Source organism: Diabrotica virgifera, chromosome 3 (genome assembly GCF_917563875.1).
Source record: "Diabrotica virgifera virgifera chromosome 3, PGI_DIABVI_V3a".
NCBI classification, from domain to species: domain Eukaryota; kingdom Metazoa; phylum Arthropoda; class Insecta; order Coleoptera; family Chrysomelidae; genus Diabrotica; species Diabrotica virgifera.
This window is the reverse complement of record NC_065445.1, coordinates 200,568,924-200,593,747: the sequence shown is the minus strand read 5'-3', so window position 1 is coordinate 200,593,747 and position 24,824 is coordinate 200,568,924. Positions and strand designations below refer to the sequence as shown.

General features: G+C 33.8%; 1 protein-coding gene across 1 annotated transcript in view; it reads left to right on the top strand.

The window, feature by feature from the left end:
* Positions 1-20,844: 20,844 nt before the first annotated feature.
* Positions 20,845-24,824, top strand: part of LOC114336085 (uncharacterized) — a 312,006-nt gene continuing 308,026 nt past the window's right edge. The window contains exon 1 of the mRNA XM_050647154.1: positions 20,845-21,195. The gene's annotated coding sequence lies outside the window, so the exon portion shown is untranslated. The remainder of the gene's footprint in view (positions 21,196-24,824) is intronic.

Sequence of the window (24,824 nt, the reverse complement as noted above, 5' to 3'; positions counted from 1 at the left end):
TCTTCCACAAATAATACACAATAAATAACTTTTTATTAAGTTCACGTCTTAAATCAATTATTTATCAAATACACTATATTTCAATAATAGTTAATCAATAACTCAACATATTCCCGATGCAATGTCAAATATTTAAAATTGTCACTGATTGTCAGTGTCTGACTGACAATATATGCTGACAATATTATATTCGGCTGAGTGCGTTGTAAGACAAAGATAGATTTGGAAAATATTACCACGGCATTGTGTTTATTTTTTTCGAATCCTGAAAAAACCAATAAATATTTTTGAAAAATTTAAACGCAGAATGAAAGACTAAATTATTACCGAGGGCCGAAAGTCCCTTTAGTCCAGAAAGCCACTGCGCATCCGCTAGGAAAAATATTCTAATTCGGATATTTTGCACAATCTTACTCAAAAAGGACTCCTTTTAACAAATTTTCATGTTGCCAGGACCAACAGGTGGTCAAAAATTTTTTAAACGTTTTTTTTTTGTTTTTATCCTAAAATTATTTTTTTACATGGAAAAAACTTTTTTTAGGTTTTTTGGATCATTCGAAACAGAAAAGGTCTTTAGTGACTTTTCTCTAAAAATTATAGTTTTTGACATATAAGCGATTAAAAACTGAAAAATTGCGGAATCGGCCATTTTTAACCCTCAAAAACTATGTGAAAAACTGAAAATTTGAATGTTGCCAAGGTAGGTAGATATTCTTTAAACATCGATTGATGAAATCCCGAAGAGTTTTTTGCAATATAATATTCAAAACTCCTTTGTTTTTTAATTGCTAATCAATGTGCGCGACACAATTTTCCACCGACAGTATGGTGCAAATGAAAGGAATAAATTCGTTATTTCGTAAACCGGTGACTTTAAGAAAAAATCCCGAAACGGTCGATTTTTATTTTTAAGTTATGATATTGTGGCATATATGGTATACTAGTGACGTCATCCATCTGGACGTGATGACGTAATCGATGATTTTTTTAAATGAGAATAGGGGTCATGTGCCAGTTCATTTGAAAGGTTCTTCAATTCTCTATTCAGTAATATAAACATTTACATAATTATTTATACAGGGTGTCCAAAAAATTTTTATTAAATTAAATTATTTGACAAAAAAAGAAGTAGAAGGACACCCTGTATAAATAATTATGTAAATGTTTACATTACTGAATAGAGAATTGAAGAACCTTTCAAATGAGCTACCACACGACCCCTATTCTCATTTAAAAAAATCATCGATTACGTCATCACGCCCAGACCGATGACGTCACTAGTATACCATATATGCCGCAATATCATAACTTAAAAATAAAAATCGACCTGTTTCGGGATTTTTCCTTAAAGTCGCCAGTTTACGAAATAACGAATTTATTCCTTTCATTTGCACCACACTGTCGGTGGAAAATAGTGTCGCGCACGCTTGATTAGCAATTAAAAAACAAAGGAGTTTTGAATATTGTATTGCAAGAAACTCTTCAGGATTTCATCAATCGATGTTTAAAGAATATCTACCTACCTTGGCAACATTCAAATTTTCAGTTTTTCACATAGTTTTTGAGGGTTAAAAATGGCCGATTTCGCAATTTTTCAATTTTAATCGCTTATATGTCAAAAACTATCATTTTTAGAGAAAAGTTACTAAAGACCTTTTCTGTTTGGAATGATCCAAAAAACCTAAAAAAACTTTTTTCCATGCAAAAATAATAATTTTAGGAAAAAAACAAAAAAAAACGTTTAAAAAATTTTTGACCACCTTTTGGTCCTGGCAACATGCAAATTTGTTAAAAGGAGTCCTTTTTGAGTAAGATTGTGCAAAAAATCCGAATTAGAATATTTTTACTAGCGGATGCGCAGTGGCTTTCTGGACTACTTAGAATAAATAAAAAGTTTATTTTGAATAATATATTTGAAATTAAAAAGCACACTAAATTTTCTCTTAGTTTTTCACCCCTGTAACTTATTAAAATAAACATTATAGAAGTTCTTAGGGACTTTCGGCCCTCGCTAATAACGTGGTCTTTCATTCTGCGTTTAAATTTTTCAAAAATACTTATTAGTTTTCTCAGGATTCGAAAAAAATGAATCCCCATTTGAATAACATTGCAGCCAAAAATACGTACCGATCCTCTTAACAGCAAAATGATTATTTACTATTTTTATTAGTTCTACTCCAATTCTAAGTGTTGGGAACTAATATTTGTTGGAATTTTACCATGCTGGACAGGCGTGTAGTGAGATGCAACCTGATAGATCTCCCTCGGATTTCTTAGCTCCGGCAATTCGTTGGCTTACAAATTTTAGAAGCCACGAAGGGTGTAACCAGAAGATTAGTTCTAATAAAGTTTTATTTTCAATATTGAAAGTGAAACTTTCGTTCGTATTTAGCAAATGCCGCCACGGCATCCATGTCATCATGATCTTTCGTTTGTGGACCGAGGCTGGCGGCCTGAATTTTAGTTGTTCAGAGGGAATTAAATATTCGCTCTCTGAGGAAACCCCAATAAGGATAGAAACTAGTTAGAGTGCTTTTGGCGCTCTCTGAACTAACTAAAGAAAGACGGCTCTTGTTTCGGTTCACAGCGAAATTATTATTTATTATTTAAAGATTTAATTTCAATATTCTGAAGAGTAATAATAAGCAGGAAAAGGCAAAACGAATGGGACAATTCCCAAAAAGCAAGAAGGCTATATGATTTCGTGCCGAACCTAGATGCAATACCAGCACACTTCAAACCGAAGCAGGGACTAATTCATTTCCTAACGGGACACGGCCCGTATCCTACATGCCTGCACAGGTTCAATCTGAAGGAAGATGTGCTCTGCGAGTGTGGAGAAATCGGCACTCCGGAGCACACGCTCTTCCAATGTGAAGCCCACGAAAACAGTGAGGAGCAGAGGGAGATGAGAAGAACCCTAGAGGGAAAGGACATAAGAGAAATCATAGAGAATGAAGAGGATTTTAACGTGCTAAATGAGTTAGCACACAGGACCTCAAGGAAGCAGCTGGAATTGTATAATAATAGAAGAAGAAACAGAGCGGGGGGACAACCTGGATGAATTCGAGCAGAGTAGAGGTGGAATTGAGGTTGAAAATCAAAATAACAAAGAATAATAAAGTAGTGCACGAGACTTAAGAGTAAGAATATCTAAAGATTAACTTGATGTTACATAAATAAAATTAAAAAATAGAAGTGGAACCTGGGTGTGTGATGAACTCTGAAAACTCCTTTGGCTAAGGGCCTAAGGCTCACCGAAGGGTTGAACGAGAGAAATCACACATCTAAAGGTCGGCTGATCTAAACCAAAAGAAAGATAGGATTAGAAATAGGAGAGCTGTGGTTGCAGGCCTTGCCTGGGGATGAGGAGGAGCAACTCACGGTCTGGGTGAGGACTGGAAGCACAGAATTAGAACGTAAGGATAGGTATAATGATAGACTAGGTTTAACGATAGGTTAAGAAGAGTAAAACTGGGGTGCCGGCAGGCTCCGCCCGGGGATGAGGAGCAGCGCCTCACGTTCTGGGTGGAGGCTGCTAGCACACACAAGACAAAGAATTGTCAAACTCTTTAGGCTAAGTTCAAAGGCCGGAAGAAAGTGAAAGAAAGTCTAAAAAAGAACTGTGTAAAAATTGAAAAAATTGGAACTTCTTTCATTTCTAATAGATTAAGGCCATTTAGTTTTAAGTGAGTAGGTAATAGTTAGAATTAGGGAAAAAATGTTAGTAGGTAGTAGGAAAAAAATGTAATCCCTTCAGGAAACAACGACCTGGATTTGTCACTAGAGGCCAGGTCAAAAGGTAGAGACTTAATGAAAAAAAAAAAAAACAAAAAAATTCTGAAGAGTAATCGGGGTTATTTTAATTTATATCGTTGTTTATAATCGTTAATATTATGCACGTCCATTAGACTTTTAAGCCGCCACGTAGAACTATAATTCACTGTTTATAGCTCTACCTAAGAACACAACAGCAAAAACTTGTGCTGATTATAGAACCATCAGTTTGTTAAACCACTTATTGAAAATTTTTCTGAAGGTAATAAATGGTCGTATCTACAATAAATGCGAGGAATACCTGAATGACACACAGTTTGGTTTCCGTAAAGGGTTTGGAACGAAAGAGGCACTGTTTGGAATGAACGTACTTGCTCAAAAATGTCGAGATATATCTGTAGACATATACTGTTGTTTTATTGACTTCCAAAAGGCATTTGATCGTGTTAAGCATTCTATATTGATCGAATCTCTAAAAGACATTGGCTTGGACGGCAGAGATGTTCGAATAATTGCAAATTTATATTGGAATCAAACAACATCAGTTTTAGTAGATGGTGTGGAATCACAGGCTCTTAATATTAAAAGAGGAGCACGGCAGGGATGCCTCTTGTCACCGCTGGTTTTCAACGTTTACTCCGAAAGAATTTTCAGAAAAGCACTTTCTGAAAAACAAGAAGGAATACTTGTGAACGGTAAAGTCATCAATAATTTGCGATATGCGGACGATACAGTACTCCTAGCTTTTAGTCAAGAAGATCTGCAAACACTACTTGATAGTGTCGTTGAGAGTTGTAGGGAGGCAAGTCTGGATCTGAACATACGGAAAACCAAAATACTCATAATAAGTAAACAACAGCATATAAAACTTAATAAAACCGTCTATATATGTAAATAATACCAAACTTAGCAAGTTGATAAAATCGTTTACCTTGGACAGCAATTAAATTATAACGCAGAAAATCACGGCGAAATTAGATCTAGGATAGGGCCAAGGGCGGATCCAGTGCCGATTTTCGGGAGGGGCCATGAACTTTTGTGGGGAGGGGTATCAGGGGGTCTGGGTGTAATTTTTAAAATTTAGGGTTACAATGGTGAGTTTTAAGGCAATTTTCACACACTTTTGAGTGCCATAAAGACATTGAAAACTTATCGTTATTAAAGTATTATTAAAGTCAGTACCGATTTCCAACACATTTCTTCGGATCCAAGTGCAGTTCTTTCAACAATCTTAATACTATTTCCCAATGTTTCTCCTGACAGGCCTTGTTCTTCCCCTATTTCTTGATTTTCACTAATTATTTTTATGTTCTCATAAGCGTCAATGAACGTGACAAAGTCTTCACGAATGTTGTCATTGTATATGTAGGTATCTCAAATTTAGAGAAAGCTGTTCCACGTGGGATACGTCGTCGGTCGATTCGCCAAATACGACAGAGTAATAATTTGTACTTTGAACCTGATTCATTATTTGTTCAATTATCTCTTCACTACAAGAAGTTATCAATTAATTTTGACTAGTGCTACTATGTATGTTGCTCAGGAAGATGCTATGGATAGGTGTTGTATATTTTAAATGATGTGTGATGCGATTTTAAACCTTAACAATTCCCCTCATTCTTAGGTCCCTCATCTTCGTCCAGAAGCAGAAGGCCATCATCACAATGGCCTGTTAGAGGAATATTTTGTCGATCTAAGAAGACTATAGACTCTACTATTGGTCGTAGTATTTCTCTATTTTCTTGTATCTATTTAGACCTGTAAGAGTCTATCTGGTTAATGACTGACTTTTACGGGTTACTGTAACTTTGTAGAAAATCCAGCCCAACCTGAACGCACTCCTTGTGGTATGACGTTTTTCATGGGTTTGTATGGCCCCGTTTTTGCCAATGAGTTTGGCGAAAGGTGTTAAAGGTTTCGTGACAAGACTCGGGTTTATTGTGACCATATTTTTCATTAGAAAAATAAAACTTGCAAAACAATCCCTTTTGAATGTGCGAAAGTACCAATCAACTCCTTTGTTCTAAGTGCTAGCGACCCAAGTAACGCTTCATTTCCTTTATATTTTTTATGTGTACAGAATATGGAAATTGATACGATTTTGATGGCTGCCAAGGTCGTTCTAACAATTGGCACTTTATCAACATTTTGATTTACAAAAGCTTCCGTTAGCAAACATTTTGAAGCTTCCGTTACTACTTTTGTTCAATTCTAGTCCAGAAAACATATTTATTCCCTGTTTTGTATATTATACATATGTTTTTAAAACTAAAAACATTTGAACTGCAAATATTTAAATTTCTAAGATAAAAAGGGTTCAAGGCAGGTTTTGTTTATATTCGATTCAGAGTTGGACTACCATCTCCATATAGCAACTATTTCAGCATCCTTATGCATCATCAGTGAAGTTTATGCAGTCACAACTCTGAAGGGAATATAAACATTCTGCCTCTTTTAAGGCAAACCATCGCGATGCAATGAACCCACCTTTTGAGACGCAATCTAGCGACATCTCTCGTATTACGAGGAAAACAACGAAAAGCCCCAGATACAAAGTTTACTACTTTTTAAACAATTAGAATAATTGAAATAAAAATATAATAAACAATATTTTAAATCTAAGACTTTTCGTTAATAAACTGCTTTCTGACTGCATCCCATATCTCCGGATTTTACAATATATAATCACGTAGAGACGACGAAAATAGGAGAAAGCAAATAGAGGACACTTAGGCCACGCATTTACCTTCTCTTCGTCTAGGAAAAGGACCGAAAGACAGTTTCTAAATACTCAAAAACTGAGTAAAATGAAAAAGATAAAAAAGGGTTCAAGGCAGGTTTTGTTTATATTCGATTCAGAGTTGGACTACCATCTCCATATAGCAACTATTTCAGCATCCTTATGCATCATCAGTGAAGTTTATGCAGTCACAACTCTGAAGGGAATATAAACATTCTGCCTCTTTTAAGGCAAACCATCGCGATGCAATGAACCCACCTTTTGAGACGCAATCTAGCGACATCTCTCGTATTACGAGGAAAACAACGAAAAGCCCCAACGAAAAAATTTAAATTTCTATTTTTTTAAATTCTCGGGAGGGGCCATGGCCCCCATGACCCCCTCCCTGGATCCGCCCTTGGATAGAGCAGGCTAGAGCCGCTTTTAGAAGGACGTCCAAGGTGTTATGTAACAGAGACCTAAAATTGGCATTGAGGATCCGCCTACTTCGCTGCTACGTGTTCGCGGTCTTACTTTATGGTGTCGAGTCCTGGACTGTGAATAAAATCGATCTAAATCGCCTTGAGGTTTTCGAAATGTGGTGCTATAGAAGAATTTTAAAAGTTTCCTGGGTGGAGAAGATTCGAAACTCCACAATACTAGAACGTCTCAGCAAGACTACTGAGATCATAGAAAGCATCAAGCAGAGAAAGCTGGAGTATTTCGGACATGTAATGAGAGGTCCCAAATAAAGGTTGCTACAAAATATCATGCAAGGAAAAATAGCAGGCAAACGCAGTCCAGGACGAAGAACCTCATGGTTGAAGAACTTGCGAGATTAGCATGGTGTTGATACAAGCATGCTATTTAGGGTGGCACTGAATAAAATTAAGATACTGGAAAATAATGTGCCGTTTTGACCAAAATTAAGATAGGTATGATGGTAACCAACGTTCTGAAAGAACACGGTACATGAAGAAGAAGTAGAACTATAGGATGTAGGTATCTCTTTTGCACTATATTTTATGATTGGCGTATTTAATAGATAAGTACGTTGGTAATTTTTAATTGAATAAATAAATAATTTATTTAAAAAACTTTGTTACTAATAAATTAAACAATTTTAATAATTGTCAAGTATTTGTTGGGAATTTTTCGCGTAGGTACGTATAAAATGTAAGCGTGACAGACACGCACCATATAGTGCGAAGTGCGGCAGCGTGCTGTGTGGCGGCTTGAAAGTCGATTGGACGTGCATAATTAACAATTAAAAAAAAAAGAGTGTGTAGTGTGTGTAGATGTGTACTTTGTACGCACGTAACAAGTTATACTTCTATTATTATGATTTCAACGAAATAAATATATTTTAAATAGTTTAATTGTATTTTTATTAAAATATTAAACTAATTTTAGTACTAAAAATAATACCAAAAATGAAAAAAAAGTAAGACAAAGAAAAAATATATGAGGTGTTCGCAAGCGGTCACCCATCCAAACCGCAGTCGATACTGCTTGAATGCGGTTATCGGGTGCCAACCAATGTACTCAGTGTGCTATGGCCGTAAAATTGATACGAAAATGAATTATTTTGACAGATTGTACAAATAATATTAAGATTGCTTTTTAATCTTCTTTTCTTATTTTAATACTAATTATCATATTCCCAATGAAGACAAATCCAAATACACAAACTATAATAAATACCTATATTTACTAAATACACCAATGAATTTTTTACACGTCATATAATATACATGTTCATATATAAACCCCGATAACTCTTTATAATCTTGAAATTGAATGTTTAAACTTCAATTTAGACACTTTATATAACCTCAAAAATAATAATCTAGAGCAGCGGTTCTCAATCTGTGGTACATGTACCACTGGTGGTACATATCATTATTTGCGGTGGTACACAAAAAAATTAAAATAGTAGTACCTAGTAAGTCTTGGTAATACAATCTAAAAATATAGGTGGTACCAAAAATAGTAAAAGGAACTGTAGGTGGTACATGACTCAAAAAGTTTGAGAACCACTGATCTAGAGGAAAGTAACCAAATATGGAATAGTGTCCTAATAAAGAATTCCTTGATTTCTCCGAAAATATAAGTTGAAAGAGCAATTACAAGACCATCCTCTACTTCAGTCGCTCTCTTTATTATCGTAGTCACACCTCTGTGTCAGATGCGCAAACGATACGTGTCTGACAGGCACGTTTTGTTTTATCGTCTCGCAGAAAATTTCAAAGGTAAATATATTCAACGAGTATTATTGGTTATTATGCATGAATACAGACTTGTTATGCTGTTGCGTATATCAATAGTACCTTTATTTTGATATTTTATGAGCTTCTGTAATTAAAACATTACGACTTAAAAAAATGTTGATACTAGTTTGAACTAATGTACAAATCCAAATATGGACAGTCGTTGGTGCTTAATTATGGAATAGTGGATTAAGTGTAAGTGGGCTCATTATGATTGTGCTGGTCCAGAGTTTCGTACATGGATCTGAGATGTCTGCAAGTGAATTAAGCTACCTCTTTCATTTTTCACAATTTTCTTATTTACATTTATTTGATCTCAAATGTTTATGTCTATTAATGTTATTGATGTGTTGGTTTATTATATTCCATATATGGGTACCTATTCCATATTTGGTTGCTCATTTGGGATTTTGTTTTTTTGTTCGATTTTTTTGTTAAGATATTTAATAGAAGGCTTTTAATTACTACATAAAAATGTATGACTGATGTGTCATAACATTACATTGTATTATTTTAAATCCCCAAAACAAAATGGTATTCCATAATTGGAGACTTTCCTCTACATATAGGTTTTGAAGCTTCAAACAAAAAACGTAAAACTATGTTTTCTGGAGCAAAAAAAAAATGAGTTTTGGAATTTGTTTCAAAAATTTCGACCGGCACCGTTCTGATTTGTTTAAAGTCGACATTTTTGAACAGGAATCAGCAAAACAAGTGATTCAGAAACATTTTTCCCATCGGAGAGACCTCACAACCTGGACTATACTTCCATTAGTACATTACAAATCCTTCACTTTTTGTAACCGCTGTCTGCCAGCTATAAACTAATAAATTCACGTAGAATAAACTTTTCTTGGTATTTAAATTTTTTATCCGGTAAACGTGTTTGAATGTCGATCTGTCGCGTAAATGCTAAAACGTGATCTAAGGCGTGTTGTCGGTGTTTCCGCGGAAAATAATATCCTCGGTTCGTGGCGAAATGTAAAATATCGCACCATGTGAAATTTTGTTTAATTAGAAGTAGTTTATGGACCGTGAATGTGAATTCGTGGAGAGTGTTTCGTTTCCAGTTCTGGGAGCATTTGCGGGACCGATTGATTTCAGAAAATTATTTCTCACTAAAGCCAATGTTCGATGTTGGATGTTAATGAGTATGTTTTATCGACCAAGCCTTTTAAACTCATTAATGCTTGAGGATTAAATTTCAAATTACGATTATTCATAGTCTTCATTGTTACATTTCTTATTTTTTTAAGAGTCAGAAATAAAAACCACATATGTAATATATAAAATAAAAAATGAACTCTTTTTAACGTAACAGTTTTCAGATCTGAAGCAATTTTTAAAGTAGGTACAATATTTTAATACACGCACATTTTGAACAAACGCCACATGGCTAGTACCACGTAGACGTACTTAAATGGTTCATTTAGTAAAGCAGTACTACCTTCGACACTCGTGCGTCGTCAGCACCCTTATTATGAGACACCTTGATGACACCCTCATGCCGACACACGGTCGGCGTGGGCATTGAACGAGTCAACGAGTATCTTGTTGTAAAAACAGCAATTCAAATTAATCATTCAAATCAATAATTATATTTGGTTCCCGTTTCTTAAAAATATTATTTTTAAATATATTGTGATAAGCTGTATTTTCATGATGAAGATTTTAGTTCTCAATTGTCTACGCGTTGTGTTAGGTTAGGTAGATGAAAAAACATAATGTTTCCCACTTAACACGAATGCCTAGTCTCTCACAAAAACTAAGGGTAAAACACGTGTGAACAGTAGTAGTACTGGTGTCCTAATGCATCTAGCCAAATTAGTTAAATTAAGGTTCTCTCTACTTTGGCAAACAAATGTGTGTCGTTCATCTCGCGAACGAATGGTACTCTGTGCGTTAGCTTAACCCCGGGCGCAATTCACCCCAGCATAAATGGACAATTTATTCGTTGCAATTCGCCCAAGTTCTTTGTTTTAATTTGGCAAAGCTCAAATGGAAAGCAGGTCACACCATCTGACAAGCAGATGAAGGATGGAACAAGCAGATGATCTACTAGCGACAATGGCAACTCTCACTTATGGGCAACTATTTTGTTACGGCTAAAGATATGCAGTCTAAAATTTTTGAGGGTTATCAGATATGACGAAAATTCATCGAATGATTTTCAGTAAACTCAAATCTTCACTTTTAAGCAACAGCTTCAAGTGAAGGAGCTGATAAAAATAACAACGTACGCATACCTATCTGGGCAGCATTATAACTGATAGTAGAATATACTAGGAAATAAAAAATAGAGGAAATAAATCTACACAATTATACTACACAATTAATACAACAATAATTCTAGAACACAAAGATGTAAAAATGGAACCAAAGAGAAAAAATTCACAATACGATAACAGAACCAATAATAGAAACTGGTGAATCCAGAAAGAAACATGAATAAAAAATCAGCTTAATCGAAATAAACCATTTGATAAAAATGTGCAGAAAAACAAAATGGGACACGATAAGAAATGAAGATATATAGACAAATAAGAAACCTATTATTGAGTACATTTATTTAACAGAAGCAAATGTCCTGCTTCGTTAAAAAAATGGAATGAAACCAGAAAAAATTACAGAACAGATGATAAAATTGGGAAGTAAGAAGGAAATAGACATATCAGATCTAAGAAATAGGAAGAACAAAAATGGCCTAAAATAGAAATGCCTTGGAAAAAAATGGGAAGAATCGAAATCGCAATCCGACGCTGAGGGGTGGGGTGGAGACAAGATGGATATGAGAAGAATAACAAGATTTAATTTTGGAGATTATAACTGCGTTCCCTGCCATTGTTGATCAAAACAGTGGAAACTATTGTTTAAAAATGGCGGATGCGCATTCGCTCGTCACATTCATTATGAAAAGGTATATTGGTACTATCTCAAATATTAAGTCGCAAACTTGAATACCTGGGCCATATAATGCGTAATGAACAACGATACGATCTATTTTGGATCATATTTCAAGGTAAGGTTAATGGAAGGAAGGGTCCAGGAAAAAGAAGAATATCCTGGCTTTGTATCCTATAAAAATATTTTTTAACTTTACCATTACTTAACTTTTTAGGGCACCAGTCAGACAGTAGTTATGTTAGTGTACAACGTCCATAATGGATACGCATCATAAAAGAATATGTAGGTAAAAACCATACACAATAATCTCTATAACCCTACTAGAAGAGATTGCAAGTTATACTTAAAAAACGGAAGATAGATTATTGGGGTAATCTGAAAACCCTTAGAATTATTATCATTCTTTCATTTTGTAATTTCTACATATAATTGATAAGTTTTATTCATGTTATAGTACATTTTTTCACGGTTCTTGCTGTAAATTTGAAAAAACCGCTTGGGTTGATATGAAATTTGGCATACGCAGAGCTAACATGTCAAAGAAAAAAATTGATATTGCACCGATAGTAGGGGAGGTAAGTATGCTAAATTTGCATTTACTCGAGAGTTATGGAGACCTATTGGATTGTGATTATTAGGTCCTAAAACCAAAAAAAGTTAAGTAAAGTTTTCCATTTTAGTGGGGACTTTTTTAATTTAATTTTCCATTTCCAACAATCGTTTTTTCCGATTATAGCGCCATCTATCCATAATTCAAAAAAATGTCTCGAATAAAAGTTGCTTATTTTTACGTAAATAATCCAAATCTGTAATAAAAAGTTGGGGCTCCTATTTAAGATTTTAAAGTAACCCCCCATCCAACTTCCGTGGGGGTTCTTGTTTCATACCATTCGATAGATTTTCCAAAAATATTGAATAAGTGTATTTTGCAGTTTTTCGATCTGATCTCCATTTCGCGAAACATCGCGGGATTCGTATGTAAAATTTTAAATTTACTTACCACCCCTCTCCGTGGGGGGTCGTGTTTGGTATCATTCGATAGATTTTTGGAAATATTAAACACGTATTTTTTAGTTTTTCGATCTGAGGTTCATTTTGCAAAATATTCGCCTATTTTTTTTGTGAAACTTTTTGACTCGCCCCGCTTAAATCGTGAGATTTTTTAAATATACACTCTTTTGCATGTACTTAACTTACTTTATCTTATTCTGACAATTTCGAGTTTTTCTAAGGATAGATTTTTTTTCGGGCCCCCGTTAACGAACTCCCCTGTATTAACCCCTTCGGTACGGTGATGCAACCGTGTGCATCATGCTTGACTGTCCGCTCAGTACGGTGATGCACACGGATGCATCATGAGGTTTCGTTTGCCATACTCGGCGGTGCCACATTTGCATCATATTTCAGGTATTTTTGTTCCGCCCGAATTACCTTATTCAAATCTAAAAGTGGGTAATGTCCAGAAGGAGATTAGATTTAGTTAATTTGATTGGTGATAAGGTTGTTTGGACTGATGGGATGGACTGATGGGTTGTTTGGACTGATGTTTGGTTGTTTTGGACTGATGGGATTGTGTGGGAGGTGAAGTTACTGTGCTGCTGTTTACAACTTACCTTACTATCCATTGCAAGATAATTCGGATTAAATTTTTTTCAGATTAGGAGACTGGGACGATATCAAGCACAAAATAATCTGGGGAATTCCATCCGAATTATCTTGTTTATCTTTTTTAATAATTTTTGTTTAAAATAGTATTTTATGGATAAAATTTAATTGAACTCACATACTGTGTACAATAATAAATTTAATAAAAATAGTTTTACATATTTCTAAAATTAGTGTTATTATTACATTAACTTTAATTAGTTTTAGTGTGATACTGTATTTTAACCGACCGCGCGAAGCGGCTCGGTAAACGCTCGAATCCGTATATAGGAGCCGACTTGCCGAATGACGGTCCGACACGAAGGGGTTAAGAGCCAATATATGGTAGAGGTACATCTGCAGGGTATCAGGTTTCTGACTCGCTCGAGTATCTGCAAAAATCCCCGCTTGAGCTCCCCTGCCACGATGTGTGCTTTTTACACCTTTTCGGAGGTGAAAAATTATACGTCCAAAATAAGTCCGGAAATGGATAAACTTACTAATTTTAACCAACTTTTATTCGTTATTTGCGTTGAGTTATTTGCGAGTGAATATGTTCATTTTTCAACAAAATAACCCCGTTTTTAGACGGTTTTTCGCAAATAACTCAAAAAGTAATTATTTTGTCGACTATTTCACTAGACTATTTTTAACTGATAAAACGTCATAGCAACGCCAAGTTTCCTACTGACAAAACCATAGACATAAAAACAATATACCAGGCTAGGGATATGCCACTCAATGCATCGGAGTGTAATACCAATATCAAGTACGGTGGTCTAGCTATCTTTGTCTGTCGTACGAGTGTGAGCGTATCTACCAAGAGGTGGTAGTAATGGAAGGACACAGACACAGAGGCGGCGGCCATCATATGCTAGAGAGAGAAAGCTAAGCGTCGGTAGAGAGAGAGATAGATAGACCACCTACCCGAACTGCTCCGCGTTACGCTATTTTCCGGACCTTGCCTAATCTATCTGTTATTATCTCTATGGACAAAACTCCTCCTGCCCCACCTCCTGCCGTGCTTTCTCAGCGACAAAATTATGACAGGTCCGTCACGAAGGTGTCTGGTAATTCTATAACCCTCTTATCTATGATTCTATTGCTGTCAGTTTGACAAACTCATTGAGGCGTAATCAATTTTGGACAGATATATTGAAATTGAATCCAGACGAAAAATCAAGATTTGGATGCCAGTCAGGTGAAGAAATAAAAAAATTGGTTGCGGAAAATGTCCCATTAAACACGCAGAAGTCCAGAAGCTCTATTTGGACCCAATTTTCGGAGTTTCTACAAGTGACAAATTTTTAGCTTGAAATATGTACTATTGTCCTTTTCATGAGCATTTTTCAGTGCGTAACAAATGATAGGAAAAAGGGTAAGTCCGTGATAATACACATTTATGACATAATTTATTCTAACATGATATTTTAGGTAAATCTGACAGTTGTCACATTTTATTTTCAATTTGGAATAAAAACAAATCAAATGTGTTTCTTGCATTTATAAAATGGTATTTTCTTTGATTTGTATAGTCTTATAAATTATACAGATTATATTTGTAATATTATTATCTAATTAAAAAAAATATTTTTTTTATTATGGCGCCATCTATAGACAACTAGAATAACTAGAATAAATTTTGTAAATGTCTGTAATCACGGACGTGCCTTTTTTCTGTCACATACAATTTAATGCGTTAGAAAGAAATCGAAAAACTGTGACGCACTGAAACTAGCAAAAATTCTCGAGGATTAGGCCTTTAACATGAAAAAAGGCAACGGCGAAAACTAGAAAGAGTCGTCTGTAAAGTCATTGTGGAATACTACAGCAAAAATGGCACAAGAAAAATATTTTACGGAGTACGGCATAAAAATCGACCCTTTCTCAGACATATCTTTCAAATGAGCAAGATTGGCCAGAGATACCAAGCGGAGGCAGCTTCAAAGTATTCAAGAAAAAAGAAAACTAAGTTCAAAAGCATTATCCACCGAAAAACTATTAAAAATCATCCAAAACTACGACGAGGAAACCCCCGATGGAGCACAAAAAAAGTATTTTCACCTTTGCTCATTTGAACTTATTTGGAGAGGCAATGAGGCCGTAAACTGCAAGATTCACTTTTTCCAGAAGGAATTTGATGTTATGGGAGAATTTACGGGCCGAATTGAATACAACAGCATTTTTTCCAAAACAAATCAAGGCTGTTCGAAAAGTTTGGCAAGCAGCAAATGGCTGGTAAGAAATTCATCTAACGAAAATTTATGCCCAGTTAGATTATTTTTGAATTTAATGGAAAAAAGGGGACCAAAGATTTTATCAGACAGACTCTTCCTTACCGTTCACTCCAACTGGAAGGATGGATCTTGGTTCAAAAACTGTCCACTTGGAATCATCACCTTATCTAAGTGGACAAAAATGTCAGCTGGAAAAATTGGAATAGACAAAAAAAAACATAAAATAACAAATCATTCTCATCGATCTTCAGCTGTGTTAGCCTTGTTCAAGCAAGGTGTTTCTAAACAGGAGTTAATTAAATTAACGGGTCACTCAACGGCAAGCTCTCTAAAACCATATTTGCAGCTGGATTCCAGTCACCACCAGAAGTAGATCGAAAATTTCAGAACAACAAAAATGAAGCAGGACCTTCGAGTTCCCAAATGCTACAGGTCAATAATACACACAATCATGCTTTGGTAGAAAAGAATAGGAAAACGACTATAGCTTATAATAAGTGTACATACATTTAATATTGTTAACAAATAAATAAAGATTATGTTTCGTTGATATCATGAATTAATTGTATCGTGAAATAGTCTTGTCGTAATCATTCGAGAGAAAATTATTCACCGGCAAAATTTTCTTCTGGTTTTATTAAAGTTTGTTGCCTTTTGTCAATTTTCGCTTATGAAATTTTGACAAAATCACTCGACTGACGTCTCTTGATTTAACTGTCAAAATTTAATTTGCAAAAATTGCTAAGCAACAAACTTTCATACAAGTCAAAAATATTGCCGGCAAAATTTTCTCTTTTATGATATTATATACGGAAGAAACATACAAAACGGCAAAAATATTGTAAAAAAGTGAAAAAAATGGTGTATGTATTAGGTCTCTAAACCAAACAGAAGCAGAGTTATAGCTAATGAAAAATAGGTTCGCATTCGTCAAATTCCAAATCGAATATTTTAACGTGAAATTACAAAAAAATGAAGCACTTTTCGTGGAAAACTCATTACAACTTTTTTAAAGATATTAAAAAAGCTTTATTTAAAAAATTTTTAGCATCAAAAGTAAACAATTTGGGCTAAAAATAAAGTAGGTCCCTTTTGTTTTGGTAAAGAAATTTGGAAAAATCCACCCCTAAATAGCAACTTAAAAGAAATTAATCATTACCGCTTCACAGGTTGCTTTAAGTCGACTTTACACTACATGATTTATCACGTGATTTATCATATGATTTTGACCATGACGAGCCGCATGACAATGCTTATGACAAAACACAATGCTTATGACACAATCATATGACAAATCACACAGTGTAAACATGTAAATTTCACTCCATGACCAAATCATGTGACAAATCACATGATAAATCATGTAATGTACAGTCGACTTTACTTATGTTGTATTTATATGATTTGTAAGTTTCATAGATTAATATGAAACCCAAAAGATATGCCCAAATTCTCAAATTTTAAAAAAGTCGGCTTTGCTTTTCTTGATATCTTGTATTTTTTTGTATTTCTGTAAGCCAAAGATTTGGTGTTTCTAATTTTGCATACACTCGTGATTAGTGACTCGTTCAAGCCCTTTCAAAAATAAGAACTTTGAACCGATCAAAGTTACAGATCATATAAACAACACATTTACCAGTAAAGCAACTAGTGAAGTGGTAACGATTAAGTTCATTTGAGATGCTAATTAGTGGATGCACTTAAATATTATAATGATATGGCGTCACGACCAATGAGGGCGCGTTTTGAGCTGGCTGATATAATTTGAATTTTCTCTCGATTTAGTCGTGTTTAGGGGCCAAACGAAAGACAAAAACAACTTTTTTTCTCTTTGATACAGGGTGTTTCATTGGGAAAGTAACATACGTTAACTGTGTAAAGATGACACTTAGGCGGTCTCAAAAATATCATACTTAATGGGTCTTACTTCAATAATAACAAAGATACTGGGTGTTTTATCTATTTTGCCATTTTCTTGTTTGGTTCATAATTTTTTAAACACACTGTATATTTATTTGATATTTGGCACGCAAATATTCCTTAAGGTGTACAATCAATTAATTTATTTATAATTGTAAAAAATCCAGGTCCGGATTAAAAAATATTGCAAAAATCTTCCGACCCAAAAACAACACCCTGTACATTAAATTTTTTTAAAATAGATTTTGCATTTGAAAAGAGGATAAAACACTAAATTTAGTGGTAGACTTTGATTTTTTGGCAAAATGATTTTTCTGGTCAAATTTTGAATTTGAATTCTAAAATTATGCGAATTGTGAGAGCTCGAAGTAGAAAAAAAATTGAAATACGACTTACATCTTGTTAAACACACTGTGTATTTATTTTATATTAAACACCGAATATTCTTTAAAGTGTCCAATTAATTAATTTATTTACAATTATAAAAAATCCAGGGGCGGATTAAAAAATATTGGAAAAATGATCCGACCCAAAAAAGCACCCTGTACATTAAATTTTTTTAAAATGGATTTTGCATTTGAAAAGAGTATGAAAAACTAAATTTAGTGGTACACTTTTAATTTTCGGCAAAATGATTTTTCTGGTAAAATTTTGAATTTGAATTCTGAAATTATGTGAATTGCGAGAGCTCGAAGTAAAAAAAATTAAAATGTGACTTAATTTTAATTAATACCATTATTTAATCTAAATTGGTAAAATGTTAACATTTAAGTGTTTTTTATTATGGCGACAAATAATTCACAACAAATATTCACTTTTAATTAATGAATAATACATAAAGATTCCACAAAAAATACATAAGTTTAATTAACGGACTATCTTAAAAGTTAAAAAAAAAAACAAAAAAAAATTTGCTGAAAAATAACTTTTGGATATCTAAAATCCAAAGTTTATAACGAGGAAATAAATAGTAGGGAAGAACTTCTTGACCGGATTCCAGACTCCTTTTAAGAAATGAAGAATAACCCTGACGAGATTAGTAGTCAGTCAGACAAATAACAAAAAAAAAAGACTTTGTCTTTAACAAGGTGGTGGCCATTTTGAACAATTACTATAGTTTTGATAAGTTATTTTTAAGAAAAATTTTTCTGTTTTTTTTTAAATTTTTAAGATATTTCGTTGATTACATAAAGTTATGTATTTTTTGTGGACTCTTTATTATTTATTCGTTAATTAAGGTGAATATTTGTTATGAATGATTTGTCGCCATAATAAAAAAACACTGAAATGTTGACATTTTACCAATTTAGATTAAATAATGGTATTAATTAAAATTGAGTCAGATTTTAATTTTTGTACTTCGAGCTTTCGCAATTCACATAATTTAATAATTCAAAATCAAAATTTTACCAGAAAAATCATTTTGCCGAAAATTAAAAGTATACCACTAAATTTAGTTTTTAATCCTCTTTTCAAATGCAAAATCCATTTAAAAAAAATGTACAGGGTGTTTTTTGGGTCGGGGCATTTTTTCAATATGTTTTAATCCGGCCCTGGATTTTTTGTAATTATAAATAAATTAATTGACTGGACGCATTAAAGAATATTCGGTGTTAAATATAAAATAAATATACAGTGTGTTTAACAAGTTGTAAGTCGTATTTAAATTATTTTCTACTTCGAGCTCTCGCAATTCGCATAATTTCAGAATTCAAATTCATAACTTTACCAGAAAAATCATTTTGCCCAAAATTAAAAGTATACCCCTAAATTTAGTTATTTATACACTTTTCAAATGCAAAATATGTTTTAAAAAAATTTAATGTACACTTCGCGTCATATAAAACTGGTACACTTTTTTTCCCAATGTAAACCTGTGTTCAGACTGACAATTATTGTTCGTGAATCACTTCGTTGTTGCCATCACAGATAACGGAATTGCACTAAATCTAAATACAAAAAAATAACGATTAAAATGTATATTTCGAATTGTAATACATATATTTAAATTACACACTTGTTCACTGTAAAAGTTATTCATTTTGTATTAATTTCAAATTAAATTTTTAATTTTTCCAGTGTGTTTTATTTATTCTACACAACTTAATGCAGTTTTGTCCTACAATTTACGAGAAACCAATCACACCTCTCGATTTGACATTAAACATAATAATTTAAAGTCATGTCAAAATTTATTATCTATCATTATATTTGAATTGAAATATTTTTATAAATTATAATAAACACGAATCAATGTATGGATACTCAATTGAGATGACGGAAAATTACAATTGTTTTAGTTTTTAGTATATTAAAATATGCGGCCTGTCGCACAGCCCCGTTTTTACCTAGTTTGATATAATATTTTCGTTGAACTGGCAACGTTGCCCCAGAAATTGGAATGACACTTGTGACAAGATCAACTTACACAACTTGAAAAACACGATTATTGGTTATAAGAGTTGTACCAGTTTTTTTTGACGCGACGCCGACGTGTACAAGGTGTTGTTTTTGGGTCCGAATATTTTCCCAATATTTTTCAATCCGGACCTGGATTTTTTACAATTGTAAATAAATTAATTTATTGTACACCTTAAAGAATATTTGCGTGCCAAATATCAAATAAATATACAGTGTGGTTAAAAAATTATGAACCAAATAAGAAAACAGCAAAATAGATAAAACACCCAGTATCTTTGTTATTAATGAAGTAAGACCCATTAAGTATGATATTTTGACACCACCTAAGTGTCCTCTTTCTACAGTTAAGGTATGTTACTTTCCCAATGAAACACCCTGTATACATTTTAAATTACGTTCTGTTGTGATTTGTAGCATTTTTTTTTCGAATTTAAAATTTTATGCAAGTTCCCTATTATTATTAAAAACTATGAATTATGTCCAATTACACAAATATGCGACATGGGATATCTTTAAACGAATTGCCATGCTAAACTACAACTTTCCTTTTCATGTGACAATAATGAATGATGGAAGGTGGATGAAGAATATATTGCAAATAGCGACCGAGAACTATACACTGGGCAGATGATCTGAAAATAAATGCTTAAAACAAGGAGCTGACCACGACATCAATAGAAGCACCGGAAGAATGTGAAGACGAGGGAGAACATTTCGAGTCTACGTCCTGACTTTCAGATAATAATCTTCAAAAAAAAGATTCATGAAGAGGAAGTTGGTCCCGCTACTGCATTTTCCTCACGCCATCAACCTTTAACCTGACAAATATCTTCTGAGATGAACGCCTATGTCGCGAAATATAGAAAACCCTTTGTGCTTGTATGGTACGGCTTCAGCGGGCTTCATAACAGCGTTAGAACGTATAGCGTAACCTACATTTAGCAACATCAAAGAGTGTGAGTTGTGCAGTCAGTTGTTGGCCGATGAAAACAATCGCAATCGAGCGTGCATTGCTCGAATCGAGGCAGTCCGAGCAGCACAGCCTCCTTTGAAAAATGTGACCGCGTTTGTATTTCTTTTTTGAAATATCCAGTGACAGCTTTCGATTTTTCCGCGTGTGGCTATATTTTTTTGTGTGGGTACTAAATCGATGGCAGTAACCTAGATTTTTGGAGATCGGGTTCTTTTTTAGTTTTTTTTTGTTTTGGACGCGGTGTGTTAAGAGCGCGATACTATCACCTTGACGTTCTTTGGATATTCACCGCTTATGGGATTAACGTGTTGAATTTTAAAGAGACTGAAGGTATGTTGGCTTTTAAAGTTGATTTTTAGGTGCGCCTCTTGTCAAAGAACCTTTCTATAGAACCATGGTACATGTATATTAAACATTTAAATGAAACATTTACAAATGAATGAGGAACATAATGCTAATGCTATATTTAAGCATTTAGAGGAAACAACATTTATAATATTTAAAGTCATTTTGATTTTGATTGAAGCACAAATAAAAATATAATGTTTGAACCAGTTGAAATTATTGTTACTTACCTAATTGTTTAAAATTATCTTATAAAAGAAACTTATTAAGGTTCATGTCGTAATTCTTTTTTACCCATAATTTCACTTACTCAATCCATTATTTCTCTTTAATCCATTTTTATCATAAGTTGATTTTTATCTGTTATTAGCTTGTTTATTCGGTTCTTCAGTTATTTATTTCATATAAAATTACCCTTAAAAATACTTTTTAAGCCTAAAAACCATTGTCAAACTTTTCTGTTTAAACTGCAAGTTTTGAAAAGATAGATCCTGTCCAATTAAATCTCTCCTGTGCGGGTTGATTTGCTTCGAGTAATGAGTAACCAGTCATGTCCTTTATTTGGTCCAACTATCGTACTGGATATCTTCTTGATCTTTTGTCCGCTGCTTTGCCTTCAACTATCATATTTGTTCCATGCCTTCTCTTTTTCTAATTAAATGTCCAAAATACACTAAGCACCAAAATTAACGCACCACCTTAAAAATGGGACATTTTTGATGTCTTGTATTTCCTAAACCTGTTGTCCAATTTTAGTGATTTTTTTAATATGTTATAGCTTTATTGTTGAAGAATATCTCTGTAATAATATTGTTGCTAAACAGGTAAGTGTCATTGTATACCGGGTGTAACAATGATAGTGTGTTTTTCTTCAAAGTTTGGAACACACTGTGGAATATTCTGGCGTATATAAAATATTGAAATTAAAACTCAACTGTAGCCTTATGATTTTTTAACATTATGCTTTTTGATTCATTAGCTTATGTTGGATAATAAAAAAGTTAGGTACTTTAACAACTAGCCATGCTCTTCATCAATACAGGGTGTTTCTAAATAAGTGCAACAAACTTTAAGGGGTAATTCTGCATAAAAAAATAATGACCATTTGCTTTATAAACAATGTCCGCAAATGCTTCGTTCGCAAAATTATCCGGTCATATTACCCGTATACACACCAATGGTGAATATAATATTCTTAATTATATGCCAAAAAATGCGCAATAACTACCTCTTAAAACTTACCAAATTTCATTTGCATATCGCAACCGGTTTTAGAGCAATAAATAAATCGTCAGTTTCTAAGAAAAAATTCAACATCCCGTATCTAGGAAACGAAGCATTTGCGGACATATGTTTATAAAGCAAACGGTCATTATTTTTTCATGCAGAATTACTCCTTAAAGTTTGTCGCACTTATTTACAAACACCCTGTATTGATGAAGAACATTGCTAGTTGTTAAAGGACCTAACTTTTTTATTATCCAACATAAGCGAATGAATCAAAAAGCATAATGTTAAGAAAGCCTAAGGCTATAGTTGAGTTTTAATTTCAATATTTTATATTCGCCAGAATATTCCACAGGGTGTTCCAAACTTTGAGGAAAAAACACACTATCATTGTTACACACGGTATACAATGACACTTATCTGTTTAGCAACAATATTAATACATAGATATTCTTGAAGAAAAAAGCTATAACACATTAAAAAAATCACTAAAATCGGACAACAGGTTTAGGAAATACAAGACATCAAATATGTCCCATTTTTATGGTGGTGCGTTAATTTTGGTGCTTAGTGTAAAATCTTGGTGCTTAGTGTAAAATCTTGGTGCTTAGTTTTGGTTTGGTGCTTAGTTTTGGTGCTTAGTGCTTTTATCTCAATATGTTTTGGTTGATAGTCCGATCGATAAAACTATGTAAAAACTTATATACATATAAGTTTCAGTTTCAGTTAAGTAACTGTCACATTATTGACTTCTAGTGTCCCTTTGGTTTTTAATCAGTTTTCCAGGTCTTGTCCAGAAAAAAATTCGATGTACAGTAGGTATGTACCTAAGTTTAATATTTTTTTCTTTACTGCCCTGATGCTCCTGAGCAGGAGTATAAAGCGATCATGGGTTCATCTGATCCGATTTTCGTGGTAGATCAATCCCCATTTTCTCTGATTTTGGTTATTTCACATCCCGAAATGTTTTGTGGATTATCTTAATTTGTGTCGCACGCGAGATTTTCGCAAGGTTACATCTTCGCTCCAATTTTTTACAGAGTTTATACAAATACCAGCTCCCGATCACTCAGCAGCCATCTTGTAGTTGTAGAACACTCCTTTTCGCTGATGATAAGACCTTTTTTGTTGTAAACAAAAGTTCAACTATATTGAACCATCATCCTTGTTGTATTATCTTGGTTGAGGTTGGCGACCATCATAGCTAATTTGTCTGTGTTTTGGGCTATATGTACGAGGTTGTTTAGGATGGTGTTTGTCCAGTCCCTTATTAGCCACGATTTGTTTTTCCGATCCAAGTTTCGTTCTCGTCTATCTTCTCTTCAAAATCAGTTGTAGTTATTCATATTTGGCATGACGTTTGATGTGTCCAAGCTAGCATATTTTCCTTGTTTTAGTTACATTTGCCAGTAAATGAGAAGTGTTCAGTTTTTAGTACATATTTCTGAATTGATCTGAATGAGCGTTCATAAATAAAGCATCATTTCAAAAGCATATAGCTTTTTTATAGATATCTTTCTGTTTCAAAGTGTATGTTTCGCATTCGGAGAAGAGGCCATGCACGGCTATGCTGACAAATGTGGCAGTCCTTAAGAGAGCAAATGCTACCCGCGAGCTGCTTGATAACATCAAATATAGAAAGATGGCCTATTTTGGACACGTAGTAAGGGGAGACCGGTATAATATTCTTCAACTTATTGTGATGTTTCGCCATGTTAATCGCCAACGTCAAGGGGACTTGATAGGGCACGTTAAGAAGAAGAAGAGAAGCGACCAACTGTAAAATTTTAGTATTATGCGTCTTATATGGACCTCTAATTTCGGATGACATAGCTGTTTCCGGTTATTGATGAGTTCTGCCTTTCCGATCTCAGTTCGTATTTTAATTTCTTTTGAATGGTCTAATTGATAGTTGACTTCCTAGATATATGCAGTTATGCATATATTGAATGATATTATGATATACCTATGTGTGGTTTATTTCCTGTCACATTCTGACACTAGGTTTTGGCACGAGATGCGTAAGTGTAGGTATAGGAGCTCTTGTTTAATAATGATTCTGCTGATCTTGGCTCCCTCCAGCCTTTCTTTAAGGAATGATTTTACGGCAAATCCCGCAAAAATATTGAAAATAAATAAGAACTACGCACTCTCCTTATGCTAATATTATATAGTCGTTGTTTTCACCTTCTAACAAAACTGACTGTGATTCTAGTATCAGCTTTAGTATAATCTATACAGGGCGGAGAACTAACTACATATCTTTGAAACAAAAAGTACGCCATTCAGGAAACTTGGCATGTAAGTACAATGATACATAACGCATCTGACGCCATATTTTTTATTACTACCCTACTTCCGATTTCAACGGAAGTAACCTCAACTTA